This window comes from Pongo pygmaeus, chromosome 1 (assembly GCF_028885625.2).
Source record: "Pongo pygmaeus isolate AG05252 chromosome 1, NHGRI_mPonPyg2-v2.0_pri, whole genome shotgun sequence".
Classification (NCBI taxonomy): Eukaryota; Metazoa; Chordata; class Mammalia; order Primates; family Hominidae; genus Pongo; species Pongo pygmaeus.
Window position 1 is genome coordinate 104,033,051 of NC_072373.2, and position 23,145 is coordinate 104,056,195.

Sequence of the window (23,145 nt, forward strand, 5' to 3'; positions counted from 1 at the left end):
TAGTTTTTACGTGAAGATATTTGCTTTTCCAGCACTGGCCTCAAACAGCTCCAAATGTGCACTTGCAGATTCTACAAAAAGAGAGTTTCAAAACTCTTCTATCAAAAAGAAGGTTCAACTCTGAGAGTAGAATGCACTCATCCCAAAGAAGTTTCTCAGAATGCTTCTGTCTAGTTTTCACGTGAAGATGTTTGCTTTTCCAGCATGCGCCTCAAAGCGCTCCAAATAAACCCTTGCAGACTCTGCAAAAGGAGTGTTTCCAAACTGCTCTATCAAAAGGAATGTTCAAGTCTGTTAGTTGAATGCACTCATCACACAGAAGTTTCTGAGAATGCCTCTGTCTAGTTTTTAGGTGGAGATATTTCATTTCTCAGCATAGTCCTCAAAGCGCTCCAAATATCCACTTGCAGATTCTACAAAAAGAAAGTTTCAAAAAACTGCTCTTTCAAAAGGAAGGTTCAAGTCTGTGAGTTGAATGCCCTCATCACAGAGAAGTTTCTGAGAATGCTTCTGTGTAGTTTTTATTTGAAGATATTTACTTTTCCAACATAGGCCTCAAAGTGCTCCAAATAAACACTTGCAGATTCTACAAAAGGAGTGTTTCCAAACTGCTCTATCGAAAGGAATGTTCAAGTCTGTGAGTTGAATGCACTCATCACACAGAAGTTTCTGAGAATGCTTCTCTCTTGTTTTTAGGTGAAGATATTTCATTTCCCAGCATAGGCCTCACAGCGCTCCAAACATACAGTAGCAGATTCTACAAAAAGCGTGTTTCAAAACTGCTCCTTCAAAAGAAAGGTTCAAGTCGGTGAGTTGAATGCACTCATCACAAACAAGTTTCTGAGAATGCTTCTGTCTAGTTTTTACGTGAAGATATTTGCTTTTCCAGCACTGGCCTCAAACAGCTCCAAATGTGCACTTGCAGATTCTACAAAAAGAGAGTTTCAAAACTCTTCTATCAAAAAGAAGGTTCAACTCTGAGAGTAGAATGCACTCATCCCAAAGAAGTTTCTCAGAATGCTTCTGTCTAGTTTTCACGTGAAGATGTTTGCTTTTCCAGCATGCGCCTCAAAGCGCTCCAAATAAACCCTTGCAGACTCTGCAAAAGGAGTGTTTCCAAACTGCTCTATCAAAAGGAATGTTCAAGTCTGTTAGTTGAATGCACTCATCACACAGAAGTTTCTGAGAATGCCTCTGTCTAGTTTTTAGGTGGAGATATTTCATTTCTCAGCATAGTCCTCAAAGCGCTCCAAATATCCACTTGCAGATTCTACAAAAAGAAAGTTTCAAAAAACTGCTCTTTCAAAAGGAAGGTTCAAGTCTGTGAGTTGAATGCCCTCATCACAGAGAAGTTTCTGAGAATGCTTCTGTGTAGTTTTTATGTGAAGATATTTCCTTTTCCAACATAGGCCTCAAAGTGCTCCAAATAAACACTTGCAGATTCTACAAAAGGAGTGTTTCCAAACTGCTCTATCGAAAGGAATTTTCAAGTCTGTGAGTTGAATGCACTCATCACACAGAAGTTTCTGAGAATGCTTCTCTCTTGTTTTTAGGTGAAGATATTTCATTTCCCAGCATAGGCCTCACAGCGCTCCAAATATCTACTTGCAGATTCTACAAAAAGAGTGTTTGAAAACTGCTCTTTCAAAGGGAAGGTTCAAGTCTGTGAGTTGAATGCACTCATCGAAAAGAAGTTTCTGAAAATGCTTCCGTCTAGTTCTTATGTGAAGGTATTTCCTTTCCCAGCATAGGCCTCAGAGCGCTCCAAATATCCACTTGCAGATTCTACAAAAAGAGTGTTTGAAAACTGCTCTTTCTAAGGGAACGTTCAAGTCCGTGACTTCAACGCACTCATCAGAAAGAGATTTCTGAGAATGATTCTATCTAGTTTTCATCTGCATGTATTTCCTTTCCCACTAGATGCCGCAATCGCTCCAAATATCCACTTGCAGAAAATACAAAAAGAGTGTTTCCAAACTACTCTATCAAACGTCAGTTTCAACTCTGTGAGTTGAGTGCACGAATCGCAAAGAAGTTTCTGAGAATGCTTCTGTCCAGTTTTTAGCTGAAGATATTTCATTTCCCAGCCTAGGCCTCAGAGCACTCCAGATATCCATTTGCAGATTGTACAAAAAGAGTGTTCCAAAACTCCTCTTTCAAAAGGAACGTTCAAGGCTGTGAGTTGAATGCACTCATCACAGAGAAGTTTTTGAGAATGCTTCTGTCTAGTTTTTATGTGAAGATATTTCCTTTTCCAGCATTGGCCTCAAAGCGCTCGAAATAAACACTTGCAGATTCTACTAAAGGAGTGTTTCAAAACTGTCCTATCAAAAGGGACGTTCAAGTCTGTGAGTTGAATGCTCACATCACAAACAAGATTCTGAGAATGCTTCTGTCTAGTTTTTATAGGAAGATACTTCCTTTCCCAAAATAGGCCTCAAAGCGCCCCAAATAAACACTTGCAGATTCTACAAAACGTGTGATTCCAACTGTTCTATCAAAAGTAATGTTCAAGTCTGTGAGTTGAATTCACCCAAAATACCGAAGTTTCTGAGAATGCTCCTGTCTAGTTTTTAGGTGAAGATATGTCATTTCCCTGCATACGCTTCAAATCGTTCCAAATATCCACTTGCGGATGCTGCAAAAAGAGTGTCTCAAAACTGCTCTTTCAAAAGGCATGTTGAAGTCTGTGAGTTGAATGCACTCTTCACAAAGAAGTTCTTGAGAATGCTTCTGTGTAGTTGTTATTTGAAGACATTTCCTTTTCCGGCATTGGCCTCAAACAGCTCCAAATGTGAACTTGCAGATTCTACAAAAGGAGTGTTTCAAAACTGTCCAATCAAAAAGAAGGTTCAACTCTGTGAGTAGAATGCACTCATCCCAAAGAAGTTCCTGAGAATGCTTCTGTCTAGTTTTTATGTGAAGATATTTCCTTTTCCGTCATAGGCCTCAAAGCGCTCTAAATAAACACTTGCAGATTCTACAAAAGGAGTGTTTCCAAACTGCTCTTTCGAAAGGAATGTTCAAGCCTGTGAGTTGAATGCACTCATCACACAGAAGTTTCTGAGAATGCTTCTGTCTTGTTTTTAGGTGAAGATATTTCATTTCCCAGCGTAGGCCTCACAGCGCTAAAAGTATACACTAGGAGATTCTACAAAAAGCGTGTTTCAAATCTGCTCCTTCAAAAGAAAGATTCAAGTCTGTGAGTTGAATGCACTCATCACAAAACAGTTTCTGAGAATGCTTCTGTCTAGTTTTTTCGTGAACATATTTCCTTTTCCAGCATAGGCCTCAAAGCGCTCCAAATAAACACTTGCAGATTCTGGAAAAGGAGTGTTTCCAAACTGCTCTACCAAAAGGAATGTTCAAGTCTGTGAGTTGAATGCACTCATCACAAAGAAGTTTCTGAGAATGCCTCTGTATCGTTTTTAGGTGAAGGTATTTCATTTCCCAGCATTGGAGGCAAAGCGCTCCAAGTATCCACTTGCATATTCTACAAAAAGAGTGTTTCAAAACTGCTCTTTCCAAAAGGAAGGTTCAAGTCTGTAAGTTGAATGCACTCATCACAAAGAAGTTTCTCAGAATGCTTCTGTGTAGTTGTTATTTGAAGACATTTCCTTTTCCAGCATTGGCCTCAAAGTGCTCGAAATAAACACTTGCAGATTCTACAAAAGGAGTGTTTCAAAACTGTGCTATCAAAAGGAGCGTTCAAGTCTGTGAGTTGAATGCACTCATCACACAGAAGTTTCTGAGAAGGCTTCTGTCTAGTTTTTAGGTGAAGATATTTCATTTCCCAGCATAGGCCTCACAGCGCTCCAAATATACACTAGCAGATTCTACAAAAAGCGTGTTTGAAAACTGCTCCTTCAAAAGAAAGTTTCAAGTCTGTGAGTTGAATGCACTCATCACAAACAAGTTTCTGAGAATGCTTCTGTCTAGTTTTTACGTGGAGATATTTCCTTTTCCAGCATTGGCCTCAAACAGCTCCAAATGTGCACTTGCAGATTCTACAAAAGGAGAGTTTCAAAACTCTTCTATCAAAAAGAAGGTTCAAGTCGGTAAGTAGAATGCACTCATCCCAAAGAAGTTCCTGAGAATGCTTCCGTCTAGTTTTTATGTGAACATATTTCCTTTTCCGGCATAGGCCTCAAAGCGCTCTAAATAAACACTTGCGGATTCTACAAAAGGAGTGTTTCCAAACTGCTCTATCCAGAGGAATGTTCAACTCTGTGAGTTGAATGCACTCATCACACAGAAGTTTCTGAGAATGCTTCTGTCTTGTTTTTAGGTGAAAATATGTCATTTCCCAGCATAGGCCTCACAGCGCCCCAATTATACACTAGCAGATTCTACAAAAAGCGTGTTTCAAAACTGCTCCTTCAAAAGAAAGATTCAAGTCTGTGAGTTGAATGCACTCATCACAAACAAGTTTTTGAGAATGCTTCTGTGTAGTTGTTATTTGAAGACAGTTCCTTTTCCAGCATTGGCCTCAAACAGCTCCAAATGTGTACTTGCAGATTCTACAAAAAGAGAGTTTCAAAACTCTTCCATCAAAAAGAAGGTTCAACTCTGTGAGTAGAATGCACTCATCCCAAAGAAGTTTCTCAGAATGCTTCTGTCTAGTTTTTACGTGAAGATATTTCCTTTTACAGCATAGGCCTCAGAGCGCTCCAAATAAACCCTTGCAGATTCTGGAAAAGGAGTGCTTCCAAACTGCTCTATCAAAAGGAATGTTCAAGTCTGTGAGTTGAATGCACTCATCACACAGAAGTTTCTGAGAATGCCTCTGTCTAGTATTTAGGTGAAGTTATTTCATTTCCCAGCCTAGGAGGCAAAGCGCTCCAAGTATCCACTTGCATATTCCACAAAAAGAGTGTTTCAAAGCTGCTCTTTTCAAAATGAAGGTTCAAGTCTGTGAGTTGAATGCACTCATCACAAAGAAGTTTCTGAGAATGCTTCTGTGTAGTTGTTATTTGAAGACATTTCCTTTTCCAGCATTGGCCTCAAAGCGCTCGAAATAAACACTTGCAGATTCTACAAAAGGAGTGTTTCAAAACTGTCCTATCAAAAGGAACGTTCAAGTCCGTGAGTTGAATGCACTCATCACACAGAAGTTTCTGAGAATGCTTCTGTCTAGTTTTTAGGTGTAGATGCTATTTTTCCCAGCATAGGCCTCACAGCGCGCCAAATATACAATAGCAGATACTACAAAAAGAGTGTTTCAAAACTGCCCCTTCAAAAGAAAGGTTCAAGTCTGTGAGTTGAATGCACTCATCAGAAACAAGTTTCTGAGAATGCTTCTGTCTAGTTTTTATGTGAAGATATTTCCTTTTACAGCACTGGCCTCAAACAGCTCCAAATGGGCTCTTGCAGATTCTACAAAAAGAGAGTTTCAAAACTCTTCTATCAAAAAGAAGGTTCAACTCTGTGCGTAGAATGCACTCATCACAAAGAATTTTCTGAGAATGCATCTGTCTAGTTTTTATATGAAGATATTTCCTTTTCCAGCATAGGCCTCAAAGCGCTCCAAATAAACCCTTGCAGATTCTGCAAAAGGAGAGTTTCCAAACTGCTCTATCAAAAGGAATGTTCAAGTCTGTGCGTTGAATACACTCATCACACAGAAGTTTCTGAGAATGCTTCTTTCTAGTTTTTAGTTACAGGTATTTCATTTCCCAGCATAGGCCTCAAAGCGCTCCAATTATCCACTTGCAGATTGTACAAAGAGTTTGTTTCAAAACTGTTCTTTCAAAAGGAAGGTTCAAGTCTGTGAGTTGAATGCACTCATCACAAAAAGGTTCTGAGAATGCTTCTGTGTAGTTGTTATTTGAAGACATTTCCTTTTCCAGCATTGGCCTCAAAGCGCTCGAAATAAACACTTGCAGATTCTACAAAAGGAGTGTTTGAAAACTGTCCCATCAAAAAGAACGTTCAAGTCTGTGAGTTGAATGCACTCATCACACAGAAGTTTTTGAGAATGCTTCTGTCTAGTTTATAGGTGAAGATATTTCATTTCCCAGCAAAGACCTCACAGCGCTCCTAAGATACACTAGCAGATTCTACAAAAAGAGTGTTTCAAAACTGCTCTTTCAAAAGAAAGGTACAAGTCTGTGAGTTGAATGCAGTCATCACAAAGAAGTTTCTGAGAATGCTTCTGTGTAGTTTTTATTTGAAGACATTTCCTTTTCCAGCATTGGCCTCAAAGCGCTCGAAATAAACACTTGCAAATTCTAAAAAAGGAGTGTTTCAAAACTGTCCTACCAAAAGGAACGTTCAGGTCTGTGACTTGAATGCACTCAACTCACAGAAGTTTCTGAGAATGCTTCTGTCTAGATTTTAGGTGAAGATATTTCCTTTTCCAGCATAGGCCTCAGAGCGCTGCAAATAAACACTTGCAGATTCTACAAAAGGAGTGTTTCCAAACTGCTCTATCGAAGGGAATATTCAAGTCTGTGAGTTGAATGCACTCATCACACAGTAGTTTCTGAGAATGCTTCTCTCTTGTTTTTAGGTGAAGATATTACATTTCCCAGCATAGGCCTCAAAGCGCTCCAAATATCTACTTGCAGATTCTACAAAAAGAGTGTTTCAAAACTGCTCTTTCAAAAGGAAGGTTGAAGTCTGTGAGTTGAATGCAGTCATCACAAAGAAGTTTCTGAGAATGCTTCTGTGTAGTTGTTATTTTAAGATATTTCCTTTTCCATCATTGGCCTCAAAGGGCTCGAAATAAACACTTGCAGATTCTACAAAAAGAGTGTTTCAAAACTGCTCTATCAAAAGGAATGTTCAAGTCTGTGAGTTGAATGCACTCATCACAAAGAAGTTTCTGAGAATGCCTCTGTCTTGTTTTTAGGTGAAGATGTTTCATTTCCCAGCATACGCCTCAATGCGCTTGAAATATCTACTTGCAGATTCTACAAAAAGAGAGTTTCAAAACTGCTCTTTCAAAAGGAAAGTTCAGGTCTGTGAGTTGAATGCACTCATCAGCAAGAAGTATCTCAGAATGCTTCTGTGTAGTTTTTATGTGAAGATATTTCCTTTTCCAGCATTGGCCTCAAAGCACACTAAATAAACACTTGCAGATTCTACAAAAGTAGTGTTTCCAAACTGCTCTATCGAAAGGAATGTTCAAGTCTGTGAGTTGAATGCACTCATCACACAGAAGTTTCTGAGATTGCTTCTCTCCTGTTTTTAGGTGAAGATATTTCATTTCCCAGCATAGGCCTCAAAGCGCTCCAAATGTCTACTTGCAGATTCTACAAAAAGAGTGTTTCAAAACTGCTCTTTCCAAAGGAAGGTTCAAGTCTGTGAGTTGAATGCACTCATCACAAAGAAGTTTCTGAGAATGCTTGTGTGGAGTTGTTATTTGAAGACATTTCCTTTTCAATCTTTGGCCTCAAAGGGCTCGAAATAAACACTTGCAGATTCTACTAAAGGAGTGTTTCAAAAGTGTCCTATGGAAAGGAACGTTCAACTTTGTGAGTTGAATGTACTCATCACGCAGAAGTTTCTGAGAATGCTTCTGTCTAGTTTTTATGTGAAGATATTTCCTTTTCCAGCATAGGCCTCAGAGCGCTACAAATAAACACTTGCAGATTCTACAAAAGGAGTGTTTCCAAACTGTTCTATCGAAAGGAATGTTCAAGTCTGTGAGTTGAATGCACTCATCACACAGAAGTTGCTGAGAATGCTTCTCTCTTGTTTTTAGGTGAAGGTATGTCATTTCCCAACATAGGCCTCAAAGCGCTCCAAATATCTAATTGCGGACTCTACAAAAAGAGTGTTTCAAAACTGCTCTTTTTAAAGGAAGGTTCAAGTCTGTGAGTTGAATGCACTCATCACCATGAAGTATCTCAGAATGCTTCTGTGTAGTTTTTATGTGAAGATATTTCCTTTTCCAGCATAGGCCTCAAAACACCCCAAATAAACACTTGCAGATTCTACAAAAGGAGTGTTTCCAAACTGCTCTATCGAAAGGAAAGTTCAAGGCTGTGAGTTGAATGCCCTCATCACACAGAAGTTTCTGAGAATGCTTCTCTCTTGTTTTTTGGTGAAGATATTTCATTTCCCAGCATAGGCCTCAAAGCCCTCCAAATGTCTCCTTGCAGATTCTACAAAAAGAGTGTTTCAAAACTCCTCTTTCCAAAGGAAGGTTCTAGTCTGTGAGTTGAATGCCCTCATCACAAAGAAGTTTCTGAGAATGCCTCTCTCTTGTTTTTAGGTGAAGATATTTCATTTCCCAGCATAGGCCTCAAAGCGCTCCAAATATCTACTTGCAGATTCTACAAAAAGAGTGTTTCAAAACTGGTCTCTCAAAAGGAAAGTTCAGGTCCGTGAGTTGAATGCACTCATCACCAAGAAGTATCTCAGAATGCTTCGGTGTAGTTTTTATGTGAAGATATTTCCTTTTCCAGCTTAGGCCTCAAAGCACTCCAAAAAAAGACTTGTAGATTCTACAAAAGGAGTGTTTCCAAACTGCTCTATCGAAAGGAATGTTCAAGTCTGTGAGTTGAATGCACTCATCACACAGAAGTTTCTGAGAATGCTTCTCTCTTGTTTTTAGGTGAAGATATTTCATTTCCCAGCATAGGCCTCAAAGCGCTCCAAATGTCTACTTGCAGATTTTACAAAAAGAGTGTTTCAAAACTGCTCTTTCCAAAGGAAGGTTCAAGTCTGTGAGTTGAATGCACTCATCACAAAGAAGTTTCTGAGAATGCTTCTGTGTAGTTGTTATTTGAAGACATTTCCTTTTCCATCATTGTCCTCAAAGGGCTCGAAATAAACACTTGCAGATTCTACTAAAAGAGTGTTTCAAAACGGTCCTATCAAGAGAACGTTCAAGTTTGAGAGTTGAATGAGCTCATCACACAGAAGTTTCTGAGAATGCTTCTGTCTAGTTTTTACGTGAAGATATTTCCTTCTCCAGCATAGGCCTCAAAGGACTCCAAATAAACACTTGCAGATTCTACAAAGGGAGTTTTTCCAAACTGCTCTATCGAAAGGAATGTTCAAGTCTGTGAGTTGAATGCACTCATTACACAGAAGTTTCTGAGAATGTTTCTCTCTTGTTTTTAGGTGAATTTATTTCATTTCCCAACATAGGCCACTAAGTGCTCCATATGTCTACTTGCAGATTCTACAAAAAGAGTGTTTCAAAACTGCTTTTTCAAAAGGAAGGTTCCAGTCTGTGAGGTGAATGCACTCATCACCAAGAAGTATCTCAGAATGCTTCTGTGTAGTTTTCATGTGAAGATATTTCCTTTTCCAGCATAGGCCTCAAAGCACTCCAAATAAACACTTGCAGATTCTATAAAAGGAGTGTTTCCAAACTGCTCTATCGAAAGGAATGTTCAAGTCTGTGAGTTGAATGCACTCATCACACAGAAGTTTCTGAGAATGCTTCTCTCTTGTTTTTAGGTGAAGATATTTCATTTCCCAGCATAGGCCTCAAAGCGCTCCAAATGTCTACTTGCAGATTCTACAAAAAGAGTGTTTCAAAACTGCTCTTTCAAAAGGAAGGTTCAAGTCTGTGAGTTGAAAGCACTCATCACAAAGAAGTTTCTGAGAATGCTTCTGTGTAGTTGTTATTAGAAGAGATTTCCTTTTCCATCATTGGCCTCAAAGGGCTCGAAATAAGCACTTGCAGATTCCACTAAAAGAGTGTTTCAAAACTGTCCTATGAAAAGAACGTTCAAGTTTCAGAGTTGAATGAGCTCATCACACAGAAGTTTCTGAGAATGCTTCTGTCTAGTTTTTATGTGAAGATATTTCCTTTTCCAGCATAGGCCTCAGAGCGCGGCAAATAAACACTTGCAGATTCTACAAAAGGAGTGTTTCCAAACTGCTCTATCGAAGGGAATATTCAAGTCTGTGAGTTGAATGCACTCATCACAAAGGAGTTTCTGAGAATGTTTCTCTCTTGTTTTTAGGTGAAGATATTTCATTTCCCAGCTTAGGCCTCAAAGCCCTCCAAATGTCCCCATGCAGATTCTACAAAAAGAGTGTTTCAAAACTCCTCTTTCAAAAGTAAGCCTCAAGTCTCTGAGTTGAATGCCCTCATCACAAAGAAGTTTCCGAGAATGCCTCTCTCTTGTTTTTAGGTGAAGATATTTCATTTCCCAGCATAGGCCTCAAAGCGCTCCAAATATCTACTTGGAGATTCTACAAAAAGAGTGTTTCAAAACTGCTCTTTCAAAAGGAAAGTTCAGGTCTCTGAGTTGAATGCACTCATCACCAAGAAGTATCTCAGAATACTTCTGTGTAGTTTTCATGTGAAGATATTTCCTTTTCCAGCATAGGCCTCAAAGCACTCCAAATAAACACTTGCAGATTCTAGAAAAAGAGTGTTTCAAAACTCCTCTTTCAAAAGGAAGGTTGAAGTCTCTGAGTTGAATGCCCTCATCACAAAGAAGTTTCTGAGAATGCCTCTCTCTTGTTTTTAGGTGAAGATATTTCATTTCCCAGCATAGGCCTCAAAGCGCTCGAAATATCTACTTGCAGATTCTACAAAAAGAGTGTTTCAAAACTGCTCTTTCAAAAGGAAAGTTCAGGTCCGTGAGTTGAATGCACTCATCACCAAGAAGTATCTCAGAATGCTTCTGTGTAGTTTTTATGTGAAGATATTTCCTTTCCAGCATAAGCCTCAAAGCACTCCAAATAAACACTTGCAGATTCTACAAAAGTTGTGTTTCCAAACTGCTCTATCGAAAGGAATGTTCCAGTCTGTGAGTTGAATGCACCCATCATCCAGAAGTTTCTGAGAATGTTTCTCTCTTGTTTTTAGGTGAAGATATTTCATTTCCCAGCATAGGCCTCAAAGCGCTCAAAATGTCTACTTGCAGATTCAACAAAAAGAGTGTTTCAAAACTGCTCTTTCAAAAGGAAGGTTCAAGTCTGTGAGTTGAATGCACTCTTTGCAAAGAAGTTTCTGACAATGCTTATTGGAGTTTTCATTTGAAGACATTTCCTTTTCCATCATTGGCCTCAAAGTGCTCGAAATAAACAGTTGCAGATTCTACTAAAGGAGTGTTTCAAAACTGTCCTATCAAAAGTAACGTTCAAGTCCGTGAGTTGAATGAACTCATCACACCGAAGTTTCTGAGAATGCTTCTGTCTAGTTTTTATGTGAAGATATTTCCTTTTCCAGCATAGGCCTCAGAGGGCTCCAAATAAACACTTGGAGATTCCACAAAAGGAGTGTTTTCAAACTGCTCCATCAAAAGGAATGTTCAAGTCTGTGAGTTGAATGCACTCATCACACAGAAGTTTCTGAGAATGCTTCTCTCTTGTTTTTAGCTGAAGATATTTCATTTCTCAGCATAGGCCTCAAAGCGCTGCAAATATCTACTTGCAGATTCTACTAAAAGAGTGTTTCAAAACTGGTCTTTCTAAAGGAAGGTTGAAGTCTGCGAGTTGAATGCACTCATCACACAGAAGTTTCTGAGAATGCTTCTCTCTTGTTTTTAGGGGAAGATATTTCATTTCCCAGCATAGGTCTCAAAGCGCTCCAACTATCTACTTGCAGATTCTACAAAAAGAGTGTTTCAAAACTGCTCTTTCAAAAGGAATTTTCAAGTCTGTGACTTGAATGCACTCATCACCAAGAAGTATCTCAGAATGATTCTGTGTAGTTTGTATGTGAAGATATTTGCTTTTCCAGCATAGGCCTCAAAGCACTCCAAATAAACACTTGCAGATTCTACAAAAGGAGTGTTTCCAAACTGCTCTATCGAAAGGAATGTTCAAGTCTGTGAGTTGAATGCACTCATCACACAGAAGTTTCTGAGAATGTTTCTCTCTTGTTTTTAGGTGAAGATATTTCATTTCCCAGCATAGGCCTCAAAGCGCTCCAAATGTCTACTTGCAGATTCTACAAAAAGAGTGTTTCAAAACTGCTCTTTCCAAAGGAAGGTTTAAGTCTGTGATTCGAATGCACTCATCACAAAGAAGTTTCTGAGAATGCTTGTGTGGAGTTGTTATTTGAAGACATTTCCTTTTCAATCTTTGGCCTCAAAGGGCTCCAAATAAACACTTGCAGATTCTACTAAAGGAGTGTTTCAAAAGTGTCCTATGGAAAGGAACGTTCAACTTTGTGAGTTGAATGTACACATCACGCAGAAGTTTCTGAGAATGCTTCTGTCTAGTCTTTATGTGAAGATATTTCCTTTTCCAGCTTAGGCCTCAGAGCGCTGCAAATAAACACTTGCAGATTCTACAAAAGGAGTGTTTCCAAACTGCTCTATCGAAGGGAATATTCAAGTCTGTGAGTTGAATGCAATCATCACACAGTAGTTTCTGAGAATGCTTCTCTCTTGTTTTTAGGTGAAGATATATCATTTCCCAGCGTAGACCTCAAAGCGCTCCAAATATCTACTTGCAGATTCTACAAAAAGAGTGTTTCAAAACTACTCTTTCAAAAGGAAGGTTGAAGTCTGTGAGTTGAATGCACTCATCACAAAGAAGTTTCTGAGAATGCTTCTGTGTAGTTGTTATTTGAAGATATTTCCTTTTCTATCATTGGCCTCAAAGGGCTCGAAATAAACACTTGCACATTCTACTAAAAGAGTGTTTCAAAACTGTCCTATGAAAAGAACGTTCAAGTTTGAGAGTTGAATGAGCTCATCACACAGAAGTTTCTGAGAATGCTTCTGTCTAGTTTGTATATGAAGACATTTCCTTTTCCAGCATGGGCCTCAGAGCGCTCCAAATAAACACTTGCAGATTATACAAAAGGAGTGTTTCCAAACTGCTCTATCGAAGGGAATATTCAAGTCTGTGAGTTGAATGCACTCATCACACAATAGTTTCTGAGAATCCTTCTCTCTTGTTTTTAGGTGAAGATATTTCATTTCCCAGCATAGGCCTCAAAGCGCTCCAAATATCTACTTGCAGATTCTACAAAAAGAGTGTTTCAAAACTGCTCTTTCAAAAGGAAGGTTCAAGTCTGTGAGTTGAATGAACTCATCACGAAAAAGTATCTCAGAATGCTTCTGTGTAGTTTTTATGTGAAGAGATTTCCTTTTCCAGCATAGGCCTCAAAGCACTCCAAATAAACACTTGAAGATTCTACTAAAGGAGTGTTTCAAAAGTGTCCTATAGAAAGGAACGTTCAACTTTGTGAGTTGAATGAACTCATCACGAAGAAGTTTCTGAGAATACTTCTGTCTAGTTTTTATGTGAAGATATTTTCTTTTCCAGCATAGGCCTCAAAGCACTAGAAATAAACACTTGCAGATTCTACAAAAGGAGTGTTTCCAAACTGCTCTATGGAAAGGAATGTTCAAGTCTGTGAGTTGAATGCACTCATCACACAGAAGTTTCTGAGAATGTTTCTCTCTTGTTTTTAGGTGAAGATATTCCATTTCCCAGCATAGGCCTCAAAGCGCTCCAAATGTCTACTTGCAGATTCCACAAAAAGAGTGTTTCAAAACTGCTCTTTCAAAAGGAAAGTTCAAGTCTGTGAGTTGAATGCACTCATCACAAAGAAGTTTCTGAGAATGCTTCTGTGTAGTTGTTATTTGAAGATATTTCCTTTTCCATCATTGGCCTCAAAGGGCTCGAAATAAACACTTGCAGATTCTACTGAAAGAGTGTTTCAAAACTGTCCTATCAAAAGGAACGTTCAAGTTTGAGAGTTGAATGAGCTCATCACACAGAAGTTTCTGAGAATGCTTCTGTCTAGTTTTTATGTGAAGAGATTTCCTTTTCCAGCATAGGCCTCAGAGCGCTCCAAATAAACACTTGCAGATTCTCCAAAAGGAGTGTTCCCAAACTGCTCTATCGAAAGAAATGTTCAAGTCTGTGAGTTGAATGCACTCATCACACAGAAGTTTCTGAGAATGCTTCTGTCTAGTTTTTATGTGAAGATATTTCCTTTTCGGGCATAGGCCTCAGAGCGCTCCAAATAAACACTTGCAGATTCTACAAAAGGAGTGTTTCCAAACTGCTCTATCGATAGGAGTTTTCAAGTCTGTGAGTTGGATGCACTCATCACACAGAAGTTTCTGAGAATGCTTCTCTCTTGTTTTTAGGTGAAGATATTTCATTTCCCAGCATAGGTCTCAAAGCGCTCCAACTATCTACTTGCAGATTCTACAAAAAGAGTGTTTCAAAACTGCTCTTTCAAAAGGAAGGTTGAAGTCTGTGACTTGAATGCACTCATCACCAAGAAGTATCTCAGAATGCTTCTGTGTAGTTTGTATGTGAAGATATTTCCTTTTCCAGCATAGGCCTCAAAGCACTCCAAATAAACACTTGCAGATTCTACAAAAGGAGTGTTTCCAAACTGCTCTATCGAAAGGAATGTTCAAGTCTGTGAGTTGAATGCACTCATCACACAGAAGTTTCTGAGAATGCTTCTCTCCTGTTTTTAGGTGAAGATATTTCATTTCCCAGCATAGGCCTCAAAGCGCTCCAAATGTCTACTTGCAGATTCTACAAAAAGAGTGTTTCAAAACTGCTCTTTCAAAAGGAAGGTTCAAGTCTGTGAGTTGAATGCACTCATCACAAAGAAGTTTCTGAGAATGCTTGTGTGGAGTTGTTATTTGAAGACATTTCCTTTTCCATCATTGGCCTCAAAGGGCTCGAAATAAACACTTGCAGATTCTACTGAAAGAGTGTTTCAAAACTGTCCTATCAAAAGGAACGTTCAAGTTTGAGAGTTGAATGAGCTCATCACACAGAAGTTTCTGAGAATGCTTCTGTCTAGTTTTTATGTGAAGAGATTTCCTTTTCCAGCATAGACCTCAGAGCGCTCCAAACAAACACTAGCAGATTCTCCAAAAGGAGTGTTCCCAAACTGCTCTATCGAAAGAAATGTTCAAGTCTGTGAGTTGAATGCACTCATCACACAGAAGTTTCTGAGAATGCTTCTGTCTAGTTTTTATGTGAAGATATTTCCTTTTCAGGCATAGGCCTCAGAGCGCTCCAAATAAACACTTGCAGATTCTACAAAAGCAGTGTTTCCAAACTGCTCTATCGAAGGGGAATATTCAAGTCTGTGAGTTGAATGCACTCATCACACAGAAGTTTCTGAGAATGCTTCTCTCTTGTTTTTAGGTGAAGATATTTCATTTCCCAGCATAGGCCTGAAAGCGCTCCAAATATCTACTTGCAGATTCTACAAAAAGAGTGTTTCAAAACTGCTCTTTCAAAAGGAAGGTTGAAGTCTGTGAGTTGAATGCACTCATCACCAAGAAGTATCTCAGAATGCTTCTGTGTAGTTTGTATGTGAAGATATTTCCTTTTCCAGCATAGGCCTCAAAGCACTCCAAATAAACACTTGCAGATTCTACAAAAGGAGTGTTTCCAAACTGCTCTATCGAAAGGAATGTTCAAGTCTGTGAGTTGAATGCACTCATCACACAGAAGTTTCTGAGAATGCTTCTCTCTTGTTTTTAGGTGAAGATATTTCATTTCCCAGCATAGGCCTCAAAGCGCTCCAAATGTCTACTTGCAGATTCTACAAAAAGAGGGTTTCAAAACTGCTCTTTCCAAAGGAAGGTTCAAGTCTGTGTGTTGAATGCACTCATCACAAAGAAGTTTCTGAGAATGCTTGTGTGGAGTTGTTATTTGAAGACATTTCCTTTTCCATCATTGGCCTCAAAGGGCTCGAAATAAACACTTGCAGATTCTACTAAAGGAGTGTTTCAAAAGTGTCAAATAGAAAGGAACGTTCAACTTTGTGAGTTGAATGTACTCATCACGCAGAAGTTTCTGAGAATGCTTCTGTCTAGTTTTTATGTGAAGATATTTCCTTTTCCAGCATAGGCCTCAGAGCGCTGCAAATAAACACTTGCAGATTCTACAAAAGGAGTGTTTCCAAACTGCTCTATCGAAGGGAATATTCAAGTCTGTGAGGTGAATGCACTCATCACACAGTAGTTTCTGAGAATGCTTCTCTCTTGTTTTTAGGTGAAGATATTACATTTCCCAGCATAGGCCTCAAAGCGCTCCAAATATCTACTTGCAGATTCTACAAAAAGAGTGTTTCAAAACTGCTCTTTCAAAAGGAAGGTTGAAGTCTGTGAGTTGAATGCAGTCATCACAAAGAAGTTTCTGAGAATGCTTCTGTGTAGTTGTTATTTTAAGATATTTCCTTTTCCATCATTGGCCTCAAAGGGCTCGAAATAAACACTTGCAGATTCTACAAAAAGAGTGTTTCAAAACTGCTCTATCGAAAGGAATGTTCAAGTCTGTGAGTTGAATGCACTCATCACAAAGAAGTTTCTGAGAATGCCTCTCTCTTGTTTTTAGGTGAAGATGTTTCATTTCCCAGCATACGCCTCAATGCGCTTGAATTATCTACTTGCAGATTCTAAAAAAGAGAGTTTCAAAACTGCTCTTTCAAAAGGAAAGTTCAGGTCTGTGAGTTGAATGCACTCATCAGCAAGAAGTATCTCAGAATGCTTCTGTGTAGTTTTTATGTGAAGATATTTCCTTTCTAAGCATTGGCCTCAAAGCACTCCAAATAAACACTTGCAGATTCTACAAAAGGAGTGTTTCCAAACTGCTCTATCGAAAGGAATGTTCAAGTCAGTGAGTTGAATGCACTCATCACACAGAAGTTTCTGAGATTGCTTCTCTCCTGTTTTTAGGTGAAGATATTTCATTTCCCAGCATAGGCCTCAAAGCGCTCCAAATGTCTACTTGCAGATTCTACAAAAAGAGTGTTTCAAAACTGCTCTTTCCAAAGGAAGGTTCAAGTCTGTGAGTTGAATGCACTCATCACAAAGAAGTTTCTGAGAATGCTTGTGTGGAGTTGTTATTTGAAGACATTTCCTTTTCAATCTTTGGCCTCAAAGGGCTCGAAATAAACACCTGCAGATCCTACTAAAGGAGTGTTTCAAAAGTGTCCTAGGGAAAGGAACGTTCAACTTTGTGAGTTGAATGTACTCATCACGCAGAAGTTTCTGAGAATGCTTCTGTCTAGTTTTTATGTGAAGATATTTCCTTTTCCAGCATAGGCCTCAGAGCGCTACAAATAAACACTTGCAGATTCTACAAAAGGAGTGTTTCCAAACTGTTCTATCGAAAGGAATGTTCAAGTCTGTGAGTTGAATGCACTCATCACACAGAAGTTTCTGAGAATGCTTCTCTCTTGTTTTTAGGTGAAGATATGTCATTTCCCAACATAGGCCTCAAAGCGCTCCAAATATCTAACTGCGGACTCTACAAAAAGAGTGTTTCAAAACTGCTCTTTTTAAAGGAAGGTTCAAGTCTGTGAGTTGAATGCACTCATCACCAGGAAGTATCTCAGAATGCTTCTGTGTAGTTTTTATGTGAAGATATTTCCTTTTCCAGCATAGGCCTCAAAACACCCCAAATAAACACTTGCATATTCTACAAAAGGAGTGTTTCCAAACTGCTCTATCGAAAGGAAAGTTCAAGGCTGTGAGTTGAATGCCCTCATCACACAGAAGTTTCTGAGAATGCTTCTCTCTTGTTTTTTGGTGAAGATATTTCATTTCCCAGCATAGGCCTCAAAGCCCTCCAAATGTCTCCTTGCAGATTCTACAAAAAGAGTGTTTCAAAACTCCTCTTTCCAAAGGAAGGTTCTAGTCTGTGAGTTGAATGCCCTCATCACAAAGAAGTTTCTGAGAATGCCTCTCTCTTGTTTTTAGGTGAAGATATTTCATTTCCCAGCATAGGCCTCAAAGCGCTCCAAATATCTACTTGCAGATTCTACAAAAAGAGTGTTTCAAAACTGGTCTCTCAAAAGGAAAGTTCAGGTCCGTGAGTTGAATGCACTCATCACCAAGAAGTATCTCAGAATGCTTCGGTGTAGTTTTTATGTGAAGATATTTCCTTTTCCAGCATAGGCCTCAAAGCACTCCAAATAAAGACTTGTAGATTCTACAAAACGAGTGTTTCCAAACTGCTCTATCGAAAGGAATGTTCAAGTCTGTGAGTTGAATGCACTCATCACACAGAAGTTTCTGAGAATGCTTCTCTATTGTTTTTAGGTGAAGATATTTCATTTCCCAGCATAGGCCTCAAAGCGCTCCAAATGTCTACTTGCAGATTCTACAAAAAGAGTGTTTCAAAACTGCTCTTTCCAAAGGAAGGTTCAAGTCTGTGAGTTGAATGCACTCATCACAAAGAAGTTTCTGAGAATGCTTCTGTGTAGTTGTTATTTGAAGACATTTCCTTTTCCATCATTGGCCTCAAAGGGCTCGAAATAAACACTTGCAGATTCTACTAAAAGAGTGTTTCAAAACGGTCCTATCAAGAGAACGTTCAAGTTTGAGAGTTGAATGAGCTCATCACACAGAAGTTTCTGAGAATGCTTCTGTCTAGTTTTTATGTGAAGATATTTCCTTCTCCAGCATAGGCCTCAAAGGACTCCAAATAAACACTTGCAGATTCTACAAAGGGAGTTTTTGCAAACTGCTCTATCGAAAGGAATGTTCAAGTCTGTGAGTTGAATGCACTCATCACACAGAAGTTTCTGAGAATGTTTCTCTCTTGTTTTTAGGTGAATTTATTTCATTTCCCAACATAGGCCATTAAGTGCTCCATATGTCTACTTGCAGATTCTACAAAAAGAGTGTTTCAAAACTGCTTTTTCAAAAGGAAGGTTCCAGTTTCTGAGGTGAATGCACTCATCACCAAGAAGTATCTCAGAATGCTTCTGTGTAGTTTTTATGTGAAGATATTTCCTTTTCCAGCATAGGCCTCAAAGCACTCCAAATAAACACTTGCAGATTCTATAAAAGGAGTGTTTCCAAACTGCTCTATCGAAAGGAATGTTCAAGTGTGTGAGTTGAATGCACTCATCGCACAGAAGTTTCTGAGAATGCTTCTCTCTTGTTTTTAGGTGAAGATATTTCATTTCCCAGCATAGGCCTCAAAGCGCTCCAAATGTCTACTTGCAGATTCTACAAAAAGAGTGTTTCAAAACTGCTCTTTCAAAAGGAAGGTTCAAGTCTGTGAGTTGAATGCACTCATCACACAGAAGTTTCTGAGAATGTTTCTCTCTTGTTTTTAGGTGAAGATATTTCATTTCCCAGCATAGGCCTCAAAGCGCTCTAAATGTCTACTTGCAGATTCTACAAAAAGAGTGTTTCAAAACTGCTCTTTCAAAAGGAAGGTTCAAGTCTGTGAGTTGAATGCACTCATCACAAAGAAGTTTCTGAGAATGCTTCTGTGTAGTTGTTATTTGAAGATATTCCCTTTTCAATCTTTGGCCTCAAAGGGCTCGAAATACACACTTGCAGATTCTACTAAAGGAGTGTTTCAAAAGTGTCCTATAGAAAGGAACGTTCAACTTTGTGAGTTGAATGAACTCATCACGAAGAAGTTTCTGAGAATACTTCTGTCTAGTTTTTATGTGAAGATATTTCCTTTTCCAGCATAGGCCTCAAAGCACTAGAAATAAACACTTGCAGATTCTACAAAAGGAGTGTTTCCAAACTGCTCTATCGAAAGGAATGTTCAAGTCTGTGAGTTGAATGCACTCATCACACAGAAGTTTCTGAGAATGTTTCTCTCTTGCTTTTAGGTGAAGATATTCCATTTCCCAGAATAGGCCTCAAAGCGCTCCAAATGTCTACTTGCAGATTCTACAAAAAGAGTGTTTCAAAACTGCTCTTTCCAAAGGAATGTTCAAGTCTGTGAGTTGAATGCACTCATCACAAAGAAGTTTCTGTGAATGCTTCTGTGTAGTTGTTATTTGAAGATATTTCCTTTTCAATCTTTGGCCTCAAAGGGATCGAAATACACACTTGCAGATTCTACTAAAGGAGTGTTTCAAAGGTGTCCTATAGAAAGGAACGTTCAACTTTGTGAGTTGAATGAACTCATCACGAAGAAGTTTCTGAGAATAATTCTGTCTACTTTTTATGTGAAGATATTTCCTTTTCCAGCATAGGCCTCAAAGCACTAGAAATAAACACTTGCAGATTCTACAAAAGGAGTGTTTCCAAACTGCTCTATCGAAAGGAATGTTCAAGTCTGTGAGTTGAATGCACTCATCACACAGAAGTTTCTGAGAATGTTTCTCTCTTGTTTTTAGGTGAAGATATTCCATTTCCCAGAATAGGCCTCAAAGCGCTCCAAATGTCTACTTGCAGATTCTACAAAAAGAGTGTTTCAAAACTGCTCTTTCCAAAGGAAGGTTCAAGTCTGTGAGTTGAATGCACTCATCACAAAGAAGTTTCTGAGAATGCTTCTGTGTAGTTGTTATTTGAAGACATTTCCTTTTCCATCTTTGGTCTCAAAGGACTCGAAATAAACACTTGCAGATTCTACTAAAGGAGTGTTTCAAAAGTGTCCTATAGAAAGGAACGTTCCACTTTGTGAGTTGAATGAACTCATCACGCAGAAGTTTCTGAGAATGCTTCTGTCTAGTTTTTATGTGAAGATATTTCCTTTTCCAGCATAGGCCTCAGAGCGCTCCAAATAAACACTTGCAGATTCTACAAAAGCAGTGTTTGTAACTGCTTTATCGAAGGGGAATATTCAAGTCTGTGAGTTGAATGCACTCATCACACAGAAGTTTCTGAGAATGCTTCTCTCTTGTTTTTCGGTGAAGATATTTCATTTCCCAGCATAGGCCTGAAAGCGCTCCAAATATCTACTTGCAGATTCTACAAAAAGAGTGTTTCAAAACTGCTCTTTCAAAAGGAAGGTTGAAGTCTGTGAGTTGAATGCACTCATCACCAAGAAGTATCTCAGAATGCTTCTGTGTAGTTTGTATGTGAAGATATTTCCTTTTCCAGCATAGGCCTCAAAGCACTAGAAATAAACACTTGCAGATTCTACAAAAGGAGTGTTTCCAAACTGCTCTAAAGAAAGGAATGTTCAAGTCTGTGAGTTGAATGCACTCATCACAAAGAAGTTTCTGAGAATGCTTCTGTGTAGTTGTTATTTGAAGACATTTCCTTTTCCATCTTTGGTCTCAAAGGACTCGAAATATACACTTGCAGATTCTACTAAAGGAGTGTTTCAAAAGTGTCCTATAGAAAGGAACGTTCAACTTTGTGAGTTGAATGAACTCATCACGCAGAAGTTTCTGAGAATGCTTCTGTCTAGTTTTTATGTGAAGATATTTCCTTTTCCAGCATAGGCCTCAGAGCGCTGCAAATAAACACTTGCAGATTCTACAAAAGGAGTGTTTCCAAACTGCTCTGTCGAAAGGAATGTTCAAGTCTGTGAGTTGAATGCACTCATCACACAGAAGTTTCGGAGAATGCTTGTCTCTTGTTTTTAGGTGAAGATATGTCATTTCCCAGCATAGGCCTCAAAGCGCTCCAAATGTCTACTTGCAGATTCTACAAAAAGAGTGTTTCAAAACTGCTCTTTCCAAAGGAAGGTTCAAGTCTGTGAGTTGAATGCACTCATCACAAAGAAGTTTCTGAGAATGCTTCTGTGTAGTTGTTATTTGAAGACATTTCCTTTTCCATCATTGGCCTCAAAGGGCTCGAAATAAACACTTGCAGATTCTACTAAAAGAGTGTTTCACAACTGCTCTTTCAAAAGGAAGGTTGAAGTCTATGGGTTGAATGCACTCATCCCAAGAAGTATCTCAGAATGCTTCTGTGTAGTTTTTATGTGAAGATATTTCCTTTTCCAGCATAGTCCTCAAAGCACTCCAAATAATCACTTGCAGATTCTACAAAAGGGGTGTTTCCAAACTGCTCTATCGAAAGGAATGTTCAAGTCTGTGAGTTGAATGCACTCATCACACAGAAGTTTCTGAGATTGCTTCTCTCCTGTTTTTAGGTGAAGATATTTCATTTCCCAGCATAGGCCTCAAAGCGCTCCAAATGTCTACTTGCAGATTCTACAAAAAGAGTGTTTCAAAACTGCTCTTTCCAAAGGAAAGTTTAAGTCTGTGATTCGAATGCACTCATCACAAAGAAGTTTCTGAGAATGCTTGTGTGGAGTTGTTATTTGAAGACATTTCCTTTTCAATCTTTGGCCTCAAAGGGCTCCAAATAAACACTTGCAGATTCTACTAAAGGAGTGTTTCAAAAGTGTCCTATGGAAAGGAACGTTCAACTTTGTGAGTTGAATGTACACATCACGCAGAAGTTTCTGAGAATGCTTCTGTCTAGTCTTTATGTGAAGATATTTCCTTTTCCAGCTTAGGCCTCAGAGCGCTGCAAATAAACACTTGCAGATTCTACAAAAGGAGTGTTTCCAAACTGCTCTATCGAAGGGAATATTCAAGTCTGTGAGTTGAATGCAATCATCACACAGTAGTTTCTGAGAATGCTTCTCTCTTGTTTTTAGGTGAAGATATATCATTTCCCAGCGTAGGCCTCAAAGCGCTCCAAATATCTACTTGCAGATTCTACAAAAAGAGTGTTTCAAAACTACTCTTTCAAAAGGAAGGTTGAAGTCTGTGAGTTGAATGCACTCATCACAAAGAAGTTTCTGAGAATGCTTCTGTGTAGTTGTTATTTGAAGATATTTCCTTTTCCATCATTGGCCTCAAAGGGCTCGAAATAAACACTTGCACATTCTACTAAAAGAGTGTTTCAAAACTGTCCTATGAAAAGAACGTTCAAGTTTGAGAGTTGAATGAGCTCATCACACAGAAGTTTCTGAGAATGCTTCTGTCTAGTTTGTATATGAAGACATTTCCTTTTCCAGCATGGGCCTCAGAGCGCTCCCAATAAACACTTGCAGATTATACAAAAGGAGTGTTTCCAAACTGCTCTATGGAAGGGAATATTCAAGCCTGTGAGTTGAATGCACTCATCACACAATAGTTTCTGAGAATGCTTCTCTCTTGTTTTTAGATGAAGATATTTCATTTCCCAGCATAGGCCTCAAAGCGCTCCAAATATCTACTTGCAGATTCTACAAAAAGAGTGTTTCAAAACTGCTCTTTCAAAAGGAAGGTTCAAGTCTGTGAGTTGAATGAACTCATCACGAAGAAGTATCTCAGAATGCTTCTGTGTAGTTTTTATGAGAAGAGATTTCCTTTTCCAGCATAGGCCTCAAAGCACTCCAAATAAACACTTGCAGATTCTACAAAAGGAGTGTTTCCAAACTGCTCTTTCCAAAGGAAGGTTCAAGTCTGTGAGTTGAATGCACTCATCACAAAGAAGTTTCTGAGAATGCTTCTCTCCTGTTTTTAGGTGAAGATATTTCATTTCCCAGCATAGGCCTCAAAGCGCTCCAAATGTCTACTTG